At 44.6% G+C, this 13,430-nt stretch overlaps 1 protein-coding gene across 1 annotated transcript in view; it reads right to left on the bottom strand.

Moving 5' to 3' along the window:
• The window catches only part of LOC147685206 (D-serine dehydratase-like), a 587,829-nt gene extending 576,093 nt beyond the window's left edge, over window positions 1-11,736 (bottom strand). Inside the window, exon 1 of the mRNA XM_086941117.1 lies at window positions 11,600-11,736. The gene's annotated coding sequence lies outside the window, so the exon portion shown is untranslated. The remainder of the gene's footprint in view (window positions 1-11,599) is intronic.
• Between the last annotated feature and the right edge of the window lie 1,694 nt (window positions 11,737-13,430).

The following is a 13,430-nucleotide window of genomic DNA, read 5'->3' as shown; positions in this document are numbered from 1 at the left end:
TGTTTTTTGTTTTTGAGTGTAGTGGGTGTATAAACAGAGACACAGCTGCAGCATTGTCTATAGAACTTAAAATGGAGGAGTTGCTGACAGGACTAGAGACCAGCACTATCTAGAGGACTGAGAATGAGAAATAACCACTGGGAACAGAGACACAGCTGCAGCACTGCCTAGAGGACTTAGAATGAGGAGTCCAGATGAGCCCAGAGAAGCAACTAGCAGCACTGCCCAGAGGACTAAGAATGAGGAATTATCACTGGGACCAAACAAGCAGCTGCAGCACTGTCTAAAGGACTTTGATGAAGCATGACGACTGGGACCAGAGAAACAGCTACAGCACTGCCTCAGGGACTAAGAATGAGGAATTACCACTGGAACCAGAGAAGCAGCTAGAAACACTGACTAGAGGACTAAGAATGAGGAATTACCACTGGAAGCAGAGCAACGGGGGACAGCCCTGCCTAGAGTACTTAGAATGGAAGAACTACTGACGAGACCAGAGAATCAGCAAGCAGCACTAACTGGAGGACGTAAAAAGAAGGACTTACAGATGGGACCAGAGAAGATGCTTTTAGCACTGTCTGAAGGACTAACAATGGTGAAATTACCAATGAGACTAGAGAAGCAGCTACAGCACTGGAACCGGATTCACTCAATTTAAATGTCTGCGCTCTGTGTGTTTTACATAGAATAGATTTGGAAAATGGATTTGAGCAAGAACGATACATGTTTGAGGAGAATGACTAATCCATAGCTGTACACCCCTAAACTCTCATTGAATACCAGTGCGGGAGCTGTACAACCTTAAACACTCATTGGATACCAGGGTGAAGGAGGAGGGCTGAGAGGAATGGGAGAGAGGAACTAAGGAGGAAGTGTGAAGCTGCTGCTATGGAAATTCTGCAGGCAGCAGCAGGCCGCTGGGTGCTCCCTCGCAGTGTTTACATCTGGAGATGCCAGTGTCTGCACAGCCAGGGCCCGGCTGCGACTGCCCCTGGTCATTGCTTTACACAGAGGCTGGTGTGAGTGCCATGGAATATTATATTTTAGCCTTGTACTTCCTCTTTACATGCCTTTTTAATCTGTATCTTCAATGGGCAAGCAGCAACCTGGGAGGGTGGTGGAGGTGGTTTGCAGAGACGGGTAAAGGTGTTGCGATGGCAATGGAGTGTGGCTGCAAACACAAAAGAAGCCACAAAAAATGAAATAGAGAAGATAACCACAAAGCATGGTGTTATTCGAGCAGCTGGCAAGCCGCAAAAAAGAAATTGTGCTCAAAGAGTACCATAAAAAACTGTAAAAGAAAGAGCACATATAATAGGGGCAATTCCTATAGGACAATACAAAAGCCCAAAAGGAGGGACTAGTAAGCAACTTAACCAATCAAAAGCCTGCATTTACCAAGGACAGAAAGAGGAACAAATTGCTGTGCTCCAAGCCCATATTCTAGATACAGCATGCCTCGCAGAGCAGCTCATGCGCTGTCTAGCTTCAACCTAAAAAGTAATGAAACTTGCTGATCACACAAAGCCTCATGTGACATATTTCAATAATTGGAATTGTCAGAAGGAAACTGAAAATAATTAGGGCTACATTGTGAAAGTGCTTTCAGTCGCACGTTCACAGACAGGGTGCAACAATAAGAGAGCTGCCTCACCCCCCCCCCCCCCCCCCCAATCTATGCAGTAACATTAAAATATCAGGGAGACAAACACAGTGCTTCAGTAATTTATTGACACTTTCCGACATGCACACACCAGAGATGGGCACTGCCACATAGTCATACAGGAGGCAAACAGTGCTTCAGTAAGACACAAAAGATACACTGTAGTTCATTTTACTTGCTCCCACAATCGTGCTTACTATAATATGCACCTGGACACCACACAGACACACCACTACAGCAACACACAACTTGCTACAATATTAATACACTTAAAACAATTGCGACAGTCACAAATGGAAGAGCCAGTGCCAGAATAAAACACATACCAGAAACAGTGCCAGAGCAACACAAACATTGCTACTACAGTGTACCACAGAGGCTAATTGACAAAAAAACATTAGACTTAAGGAACAAAGACCAAAGAGACATTCAGGCATAGTGTGCCTGTAAAGAGCCCTACTGTGTCCAAGGTCAGTGGTTTGTATTGGTAAGGAAAGGGAGGGTGGGAGATCAGAGACATAGGCCCTAGCAGAGAGGTTGCATTTCACATACTGTCTACAACTTTTGTTTATTTGATTTGCATTTCAACATGTCATTTCAGACATGTGGTAAGAAAAGGCCACATTTTCTTCGAAAGATCCCTGAATATTGAGTGTGCTAGAACAAGCAAAAGAGAGTAACAGGTCAAATGAAATACACATTTATTTCGGTTTATTTCAAACAATAATACTTAAAAAAATAAAAACAACTGTACAATCAATTAATGTTACATAACACCTAAAAAAAAGTACACATGAAGAGAAAGCATTTAATAACAAACGTAAAATTAATTAACAATTCACTTTCAGAATTATTACGTGTCCTTAATCTTGCCTAAAAAGTCCCCCCGTTCATGTTTTATCAATTCATTTCTTATTTTAATCTCTGCTATCAAAAAGAATATCGATGAGTTTCAAAGTAAATCTTGAACAAGTGAGTATGCAAACAGATTGCGGGCGTAAAACATAACACAACTGATTATTCAAGCAAATAGCGGGTACATAACACAACAACTGATCATTCTGATTATAACAAAACTGAAAAAATATATTTAATCAATAGACAATTTTATTGTTCCTTTTTCCACTGCTCAACGAGTGGTGGGAGGTGCTTCTCCACCTTAGCGGAGGAGCCGCCACTGGACACAAAGTCAGAACTGAGATTAAGGAAAACCCAAATTCCTGGAAAAGTTAAAATTAAGAATTATGTACACAATATGAGTACAATGTAAGTCTAGAGGAGCTATGGCGGTAGACCACATAACCACCAGATTAAGTATTTAAGAATGATCTAAGTGTAATCAATACAACCAGTAAACATGGGAATGACCTTAACACTTATAATAAAGGCAAAAGGGAAAAAGACAGTCATGAGCTATTGCTTGCGCACTAAATATGATCGGCCAGAAATTCAAATGAAAACTACCTGAGCAAGGTATGTAGAGTGAAAAATTGTCAAATCTCTGCCCCGTGACTGCAGTTCAGTGTTTATTTTGAATGAAAATGGGTTTCAAATCATGCAATCAATTGACGGTGATTGGAGTGTAGTAGAGTGGAGTGTCGTAGCATGGAGTGCTAAAGAGTTGAGTATTGTGTGGTAGAGTGAGGGTGGTGCAGAGTGTCGTCGAGTGGAGAACAGGGTCATAGAGCAGAGTGGCGTGAAGTGGAGTTGGGTGAAGTGGAGTTGGGTGGAGTGGCGTAGAGAGGAGTGGCACGGAGTGGAATATCGCAAGGTGAAGTGGCATAGAGTGGAGTAAAGTGGGGTGTTGGAGACTATTGGAAAGTGCCGTAGAGTGGAGTACAGTGGACTGTAGAGTGCAGAGGGGTACAGTACAGTGTCATAGCGTGTGGTACAGTTTAGTGAAATAGAGTGTTGTAGAATCGAGTGGCATAGAGTGGCGTAGAGTGGAGTGGTGTATAGCTGAGTAGTTGAGTAGTGTGTCAGAGACTTGAGTAAAGTCATTTGGAGTGGCATAGAGTGAGTTGCGTAGTGTGTCTTAGAGTGGAGTAGTGTGTCGTAGACTGGTATAGAGTGTCATACAGTGGCATAGACTGTAGTGTAGGGGCATAAAGTGCAGCAGTGTTGTATAGTGGGATAGAGTGTAGTACAGTGTTGTAGAGTGGATGTTTACAGAGTAGATTGTTGTAGAGTGGAGCGGCCTAAAGTGAAGTGTTCTACAATTCAAGTGGAGTTGCATAGCGTAGAGTGAAGAAAGGTATCATACAGTTAAGTGGCATGTCGTACAGTACAGTGCCGTAGAGTGGAGTACATTGTAGTGGCGTAGCATTGACTGTAGTAAAGTGTTATAGAGTGGAGTGGAGTACAGTGGAGTGGTATGCCGTGCCATAGACTGTGGAAAACTGTGGTTGAGTGGAGCAGAGTGGAGCGGCATACAGTGAGATACAGTATTGTAGAGGAGTAAGGTAAAGTAGAGAAGAGTCTGGAAGAGTGGTACTGTGCAGTGGCATAGAGTATTAACGAGTTAAGTGGCATACATTGCAGTTGAGTGGAGTGGCGTACAGGGGAGTAGTGCAGTACAGTGAATTAGTGTGCTATCGATTAAAGTAGAGCAATTTTGGTGGAGTAGCTTAGAGAGAGTTGTGTACAGTTTTGTCGAGGGGAAAAGAGTGGAGTACAGTTTTGTACAGTGACAGACTGGAGTGCAGTGTTGTACAATGGTGTAGCATACGGTGAAGTACAGGTTGGTAGAGTGGAGGGGCATATAGTGTTGTAGAGTGGAGTAGAGGGTTGTAGAGCCAAGTAGACTAGAGTGGCTTAGAGTTCAGTGTAGTACAGTGTCCTGCCGTAGAGTACAGTGATGTGGCATGTCAAAGCATAGAGTGAAGCTACATAGAGTGGAGAGGCGCCCAATGAAATAGCATAGAGTAGAGTGGTGTACACTGGTGTGGCATAGACTGGAATAGCAAATAGTGGAATAGCGTAGAGGGGAGTGATGTAGAGTGGAGAGACATATAGTAGAATATCGCACAGTGGTGTGGCGTACAGTGGAACAGGGTAGAGTGGAGTAGCGTACAGTGGAGTGGCATACATTGGTGTGACCTAGACTGGAGTGGAATACAGTGGAGTGGATTAGACTGGAATAGCATATAGTGGAGTGGCGTAGAGCGAAGTGTCATACATAGCATAGAGTGGAATGGCATACAGTGGAGTGGCGTAGAGTGGAGTAACATAGAGTGTACTGGTGTGCAGTGGAGTGGCATAGACTGGAGTGGTGTACAGTGGAGTGGGGTAGTGTAGAGTGGAGTGGCGTATAGTGGAGTGGCACACAATGGAGTGGCGTAGTGTAGAGTGGCGCACAATGGAGTGGCGTACATTGGAATAGCAGAGTGGAGTTGTGTACAGTGGAATCGCTTACCGTGGATTGTTGTAGAGTGGAGTAGTGTACAATGGAGTGTCATACAGTGAAACAGCATAGAGTGGAGTAGCATACAGTGGAATGGCATACATTGGAGTAGCGTAGAGTGTAGTAGAGTACAGTGGAGTGGCATAGACTGAAGTGTCGTGCAGTGGTGTGGGGTACAGTGAAGTGGCGTATAGTGTAGTGGCATACAGTGGAGTACTGTACATTGGAGGAACCTACACTGGAGTGGGTTACATTGGAATAGCATACAGTGGAGTGGCGTAGAGCGACGTGTCATACATAGCATAGAGTGGAGTAGGATACAGTGGAGTGGTGTACAGAGGAATAGTGTACAGCAGAGTTGCATACTGTGGAACAGTGTATAGTGGACTGTCATACAGTGGAATAGCATAGAGTGGAGTGGCATACAGTGGAGAGGCGTAGACTGGAATACTGCAGAGTTGAGTATCGAATAGTGGAGTGGTGTACATTTGAGTGGTGTAGTCTAGAGTGTCATACAGTTGAGTGGGGTAGAGTGGAATAGCATAGAGTGGCGTCGCGTAGAGTGGAGTGGCGTACAGTGGAGTGCCATACAGTAGAATACCGTACAGTGGAGTGGCATACAGTGGAGTGGAGTAGAGTGGAATACTGCAGAGTTGAGTAGCATAGAGTGGAGTGTTTGTACATTTGAGTTGGGTAGACTAGAGTGTCATGCAGTTGAGTGAAGTAAAGTGGAATAGCATAGAGTGGTGTCGCATACAGTGGAGTAGCATACAGTAGAATAGCGTGGAGTGGCATACAGTGAAATGGCGTAAAGTGAAGTATAGACTGCAATGTCGTACAGTGGATTGGGGTAGACTGGAATAGCATACAGCTGAGTGGTGTAGATTGGAGTTGTGAACAGTGGATTAGAGTAGAGTGGAAGGGAATTTAGTGGAATAGAGTGGAATGGCATACAGTGAAGTGGCGTAAAGTGTGTGAGAAGTTGGCCTGGCATATGCTGTCCACTAGTTCTAGTGGGCACCTTGTACCAGTTCAAACAACCCTTATTGATGATAGGTTTAAGACAACGTTTATTAAAAGCCCTTTAGACTTAAGGGGTTCTAGGGCCAACACCCACGGGAGCACCGGAGTACTTGAGTTACCTCACCCAGGGAAGCTGGGTGCATAGGTGTCAAATGGTGTTGGGGTCGTCGTCGATTTCAATGGCGATCTGCTGCAAAGTGCTGCTGCCGTGAAGAAGAAAAGTGTCCAGTGTGATACAAGCCTGGATCGAAGATGTGAAGAACCTGAAAGCGGAGGGGACAGAGTCTGGGTCACTTGCCAGTGACCAGGGGCACAATAGACGAATCCCCACCGATGTCGGGTACTTCAGGAGTAAAGAGGTGAAGCTTGACTTTGCAGCCAGGAGGACCAGGATGCGTCAACGGCGACCAGGAGCTGGATTTGAGCTGTCCCACGAAGGATGTCAAGTGCTGCGGCGTCGGTGCTCGGATTGAACACAACAAGCCTTGGCAACAGCCACCCACGCAGGAAGAGAAAAGATCCTTCAGTATGGACCAGCAAGGTCCAGCGGACTCCCCAAGCAATGGAGAGTCAGGGCACATCTGGAGCAACCAGGGAAACCCAAGGAAAGTTAAAGTTGCCTTCTCAGGGACCCACCAGTCGATGGACCAGGGATCGCGAAGGTACCTCGAGAGAAAACACAAAGGGCCGGCTCACGGAACACTCGTGGAGTGTAGGCCAGCAATCTTCAGTGGAAATGCTGATCAAGGTCTGGGCTACAAGTAACCCAATGCACATCCTCAAGGATTTTCGAGAAGCAGATGCACTTGCAAATGTGCACGGTGTCGAAGGGTTCCTGTCATACATTCACCCCAGTACAGAGATCTGGGCCTATATCCATTGTTTTTTTGCACTCCACACCACCCAAGTTCAGACATGGTCATATGAAAATCAGCCTTGACCCTGTGCCTCATGGGAACAGTCCAGCCCGAACTGCCAAGCCATGTCTTTCCTGGACCGGAATTAAGCATCCTAGGACCGGTTTCTGGCTATCAGCCGTCTTCAGCCAGGATAGCTTGAATCCAGTGGTGTGGAGGGCATGGGACTCACGTCTGAGCATACCCATCCCACTCGGGGTGACAATTGCAAAAACAACAATTGATGGACAGAATTCCCGAGTGGGATGGGTATGCTCAGACGTGAGTCCCATGCTCTCCACACCACTGGAGTCAAGCTATCCTGGCTGATGACGGCTGATAGCCAGAAACCGGTCCTAGGATGCTTGATTCCGGTCCAGGGAAGGCATGGCTTGGCAGTTCGGGCTGGACTGTTCCCATGAGGCACAGGGTCAGACTGATTTACATATGGCCATGTCTGAACTGGGGTGGTGTGAAGTGCAAAAAAACGATGGATTTAGGCCCAGATCTCTGTACTGGGGTGAATGTATGAAATTGTTCTGCATTCTGACCATCAACTGTGGTTTTTGCATTGGAGTTTCGTCCAGCAGCAGGAGGCCAGACTCGTGTCTTTGGCTGCAGCATCCATTTTGTGATGCCAGGGTTCTGTTAAGCTGGTACCGGGTGTACCAGTGTGGCCATGTTTCTCCCTCTAGAAGGGTGGAATCATACCCCCGCCGCCAGACTGGTGGGGTATGATTCCAAGGTGTTTGACACCAAACACAACATTTTCCTTGCAGCCATTCCAAAGTTAGCATTTACCATGAGGTTATAATGCACTTAATAGTATATGGTCTGGCTGCATCACAGAACAACCCCAGAGAATAGATTCCGAAGGCTGCAGAGGGGTCCTGCTCATGCATGGGCACCCTCTAACACAGAATCCAGCACCCTGCCTTCAGGATTGATAAGGCCTGCCATAGGGGTGACTGATAGGCTTATATGTGCAGTGATATAAGGTAGATATACAGAACCTATATCTAAGTGAGGGGTGCATACACCACTTTACACAGGCTGCTGTAGCAGACCTGTGGTTTAATGTTGGAAGGCTGCCCAGGGGTGGCATAATACATGCTGCAGCCCCTGGTAGGCCTCTGGGTACCTATGCCCTGGGTACATGGTGTACCATATACTAGGGATCCACAAGGGCACCCCAGTATCCAATTTGGAGTGTACCTAAAGTACATGGAATCATTTTAGAGAAAAAGCAAATAGGCTCGGGCCCTGAATAGCAGGGTCCCAGCCAAACTAAGTAAAATACCATCAAAACACCAGAAAAAAGTGGGGGCAACTATGCAGTCAGATTCCATCTTCCTACATAGTGGAGTAGCTTAAAGTGAAATAGCATATACTGCAGTGTCGCACAGTGGAGTGGGGTAGAGTGGAATAGCATACAGTGGAGTAGCGTAGACTTGCTTTGCATGCAGTGGCATTGCATAGAGTGGAGAGACAGATAGTGGAATAGCGTACAGTGGAATGGCATATAGTGGAGTGCCCTAGACTGGAGTGGCTTACAGTGGAGTGACACACAGTGGAATGGCATATAGTGGACCTACATGGGAGTGGCATACAGTGGAGTTGGTTAGAGTGGAATGGCATACAGTGGAGTGGCAAAGAGTTGAATGGCATAGAGTGGAGTGGCGTAGAGTGGAATGGCATACAGTAGAATAGTGTATAGTGTAGTGGCATAGACCGGAGCGCTGTACAGTGGAGTGGGGTAGAGTAGAATAGCATACAATGGAGTGTGCGTAGAGTGGAATAGCAGAGAGGAGTAGTACAGAGTGGAGTTGCATACAGTGGGTAGATGTGGAGTGGAATGGCATAAAGTGGAGTGGTGTGGAGTGGAGTGGAATGGCATACAGTGGAGTGGCGTAGGGTGGAACAGCGTAGAGTGTAGTGGCCTAGACTGAAGGGTCGTATAGTGGAGTGGGGTAGAGTGGAGTAGTGTACAGTGAAGTGGTGCACAGTGCAGTGGTTAGAGTGGAGTGGCATACAGGGGAGTGGTGTAAAATGGAGTGGCATAGACTACAGTGTCACACAGTTGTGTGGTGCAGAGTGGAATTACAAAGTGGAGTGGCGTAGAATGGAGTTGCTTTTGTAGAATAGTATACAGTGGAAAGGTGTAGAGTGGAGTGGCATAGAGTGGAATAGCGTAGAGTGGAGTGGCATGCATTGAAGTGGTGTAGAGTGGAGTAGCGTAGAGTGTCGTAGCACACAGTGGAGTAGCAAATACTGCAAGTTGTACAGTGAAGTGGGGTGGAGCGGAATAACATATAGTTGAGTGGCATGGAGTCAAGTTGCGTACAGTGGAATAGCGTAGAGTGGAGTGGCGTGCAGTGGAGTAGCTTACAGTGAAATAGCATAGAGTGCAATAGTATACATTGGAGTGCCCCAGACTTGAGTGGTGTACGTGGAGTGCGTTACAGTGGAATTGCACATAGTGGAGAGCTGTAGACTGAAGTAGCATACAGTGGAGTGGCGTAGAGGGCAATAGTGTAGAGTGGAGTGGCGTACAGTAGAGTGACGTAGAGTTGAATAGGGTAGAGTGGAGTGGCATATAGTGGAGTGGTGTCAAGTGGAGTGGCATTAAGGTTTTAAAAGGAGCAATAGGTCCATCATGTAATCCTGTACTGTCTTCTGGGATCAAATTTACAAGTTGTAACTCAGGCTTACGAGTTTGTGAGGAATTAAAGAAAAATCCAGTATTTAGCGATGACTGGGCTTGGCTTCCGAGAATTCTTACTAACGAGAAAGCTGGAGTGCACGAATGATACTTAAACAGCTCGACCAATAGAAACAAATCCATTAATATTTTCTCATGGAACGTTCATGGCCTGATAAGTCTGCTAGAAGATCAAGATACAGTAACTTTTATACATAATTTAGCAGTGCTAATGTTTCAGGAAACCTGGAATATGCCTAAAGGATCGATAATCCGATATCAGGAGTATGCACACTTTGCAGCTCGTTCGTCTGCCTATGGTCGTGCAAGAGGTGGGCTATCTACCCATGTGTCATTGGACCTGGATATTAAGCACTATGAAATTGATTTTCAATCAACATGGCTTTTATGTATCAAAATAGATTAAAAAAACAATATTCTTAAATGTATATTTAAGCACAAAGAGAACAGTCAAGATATCTCAATTCACTGCGCTTTGGGAAATAGTCAAATTCCTGAATTATCAATACCCTGCCACTAGGTTAATTATTTCAGGAGACTTCAAAATGCATTTCCTTTCTAAAAACCTAGCTGACAACCCTGCATTTGTGTACTGGGCATCGTGCTTTATACTTTTTAAGATTTTAACAAAAGGATTACCAGAATTGTAGCATTGATATGGCAGCATAAAAACAACATGTTATGAGGCAGCTGCAATCCCATGTTCATTGGTCACTTCCTCAACCAATGGGAGTGATGCTAGGGATTTTTAAAACAACACGTAAAAGTGTTGACTTCAATGAAATTACCGGCATTGAAAAAGGCAATGTTCTGAAACTCATCTGCTATGAATAAAGTTTGCATGACATCCTGCGAGTGCTCCATGCTGTTTGCTTCGGATATTACCCAGTGAGTCTCTCTCTCTCTCTCTATCTCTCTCTCTCTCTATATATATCACACACGTTTTAGGGAATAGAATTTTAAAAAACGTTGAAATTCGCTGAAAAAAACAAAGGTTACAGGGACGTTATAGTTGGGCACACATTTCACTAGTACAAATCCAGAGAAATTCCGCAGTTATAGTTAGCTAACTATAGCTTGCACACCCGCAATGCACTGCTTATAAACTCACATATTACTTCATTCATGACATAGTCAGTGGCATCACCAATGATGTCTCAAATGGCTTCACTGATGACATCTGAAATGACATCACTGAAGACATCATCCAGTGATTATGAGTTCTTACTAAAATGTACTGAGTGTTAATGATATATACTAGGATAAGTGGCTATGGGAGTGCCTGTGTGTGTGGGTGAGTGAGTGGGTCTGTAAGTGTTGGATTTTTTTAGCTTGCACTTTTTAAGCCATGCCCTAATTACATCAGCTGCGTCCCTTTGAGCGACCCCTCTATTTTTTTCATCCCACTCAAAGCCCAGGGCACTCCCTTAACCGCGACAGCAGCGTGCCTTGCAACCAAATCTGCCCTTTGTACCCAGACAATGCACCCCTCTGTGCCAGTGCCAGAGTACTCTGCCCTTTGCCCGTTCCCCACGCTGCGCACGTTCGCTTCCAGCAGTAGCATAACTGCTAAATCACCGGTGGCAACTATGCAGGTTTTTAATTACACAAACACAAGGAAATAACATTCTGGAAAGTTTCGATTTTTATTATGTATGGAATGCAACATCTCGGATTTACAAAAAATGCAGACTATAACGCCCAGACTCTGGAAGCGTTCAGCTGACAGGGCAAGGGGCACCTGGTAGCTGTGCAGCGCAATGATTGTCCTTTACACCGCGGCCACTATATCCTGCTCCCACGCCGTAAACTGTCTAGCGTTTTTCTTGCAACCTGCCAGTCTGTCACAGACGCCAAACAAATTCGTTAAAACAAATATATTCCACAAATACCTTAGCCTCAAAACCACAACGTCCCGACCCGGATCTACAAGACTCTGTTGCAGCAGCAGAAGTGAGAAGTTGGGAAAAGTATTTAGCATTAATGCTGCAATGGAACAGCCACGTGATGCTAACGTCATAGCAGGCACACTTAAAGGGACAGGGTTTTGATTTCCCTATCTTCCCCATCGGTTTGATCTCCCCCTACGTCAGAGGGGAGATTAGAAATACAGCACGAAGCTAACTATCTGATCTTCCCCGTCGGTTTGGTCTTCCCTTGCTATAACGTGCTTTGCTGTATTTGCGCTTCCCCTACGGGGCTTATAAATTCCACTACAACCTGTTTATTTGTTGCCAGGCTTTTGACTATGCCTCCCCTAAAGCGCTGCTGCTATTTGTACGTGTGCCTGAGCGAAAACTCTTATGGCCTGTGTAAACTTTGCAAATATTTACAGTTTTAATCATTAATTGTTAATCTATTTTCGTATGTAGCATATGGATACAGTAAAGGGAAAAAAATGTCACCAAGTTTTTTGTTTCCAAAATTAATTTTTTGATTTTTACAAAAGAAGTATTTTTTGTTGTAATAATGCCACAATATTTTATATAAACAATTAATATATTTATACCTACAAATATATTTCTAAATATTGATCCATATTACAATACTTATAACAATGAGAAAAATGAATTCAGCAAATTACAATCAATATGGTTTTTTTTGTTTTTGTTTTTAAAATTTTTTATTAAACAGATATGCGATCCACTCTTACATATACAAGAATCAATAAAATGTGCGTTGGCAAATGTCCGAAGCATTGTACATAGGGTAAACAATCCTTCAGAGGGATCAACAGCAACATACGTGATGTATTTCGATTTTATGGTTTAAGATAAATTAAAATAATGAAAATGCAATGCAAATAATTAAAGAATAAAAAAGGGAAGAGAAAGTAAAACAATAAAAAATTAAAAAGAGAGAAAATAAAGTATACGCGTGTGGTTGCGAGGGAGAGGGAGCAATTCAATCATCACAACAAACAACCATTGAATAGCAGATTGTTGGTAAAGGACAAACAGTATTACATTTTGAATCAGGACAGTCCGCAATGAACACAAGTGTGAGAATAAATACCTGATCATAGGAATATAACAGCAATTAGGAACCAGCATTTGAACTCTGTGACAATCGTGTTGTCTGCAATCTCCAAGCTCCACCATTCAGTGTAAAGGTGCACGTGGCATAGGCTGTAGCAAAGGCGCTCACAGTGAATCTATGCACAAGCGCCTAACCCACTCCCTCCGGAACTATGGAATTCATGGATTGGGACTGCGATTCCTGGGTAATTTTAGCAATATATGTGCGATACGGCCCCCATATGTGGCAACAGTGTGGTTTATTAGGGTCAATCTTGTGGGCTAGGGCAGGGGTATGATGCATCCGTCTCAAAAACTTAAAATGTATTATCTTGTGTCTGCTATTAATGGATACCTCCCTGGTGGCCACACAGCACACTGCCCATTGATCGTCAGTGATTGAGTTCCCAAGGTCTTTTTCCCACGCGGCACGCACTTCCGTGTCTGAGGAGGGAAGCGAGGCCACACATAGTTTGTATAGCTTAGAGACTACATGTGCACCCGTCTGACTCTGTATTATGAACGTGAGAGTCGCCGTGTCCTCGGGGGGAAGTGGAAACATTGGGAAAGCAGCTTGAAGCACAGACCGGAGCCTAGTCAGTATGAAAGAGTCCATAAATGATTGATCAGCAAAGCGCTGATCCTCCGTCACGGAGAACACATGTCCGTCCGGGAACAGGTCCCCGACCGTGCGTAATTGATATTT

Source organism: Lissotriton vulgaris, chromosome 10, assembly GCF_964263255.1.
Source record: "Lissotriton vulgaris chromosome 10, aLisVul1.2, whole genome shotgun sequence".
Lineage (NCBI taxonomy): Eukaryota > Metazoa > Chordata > Amphibia > Caudata > Salamandridae > Lissotriton > Lissotriton vulgaris.
This window is presented reverse-complemented; position numbering and strand designations above follow the sequence as displayed.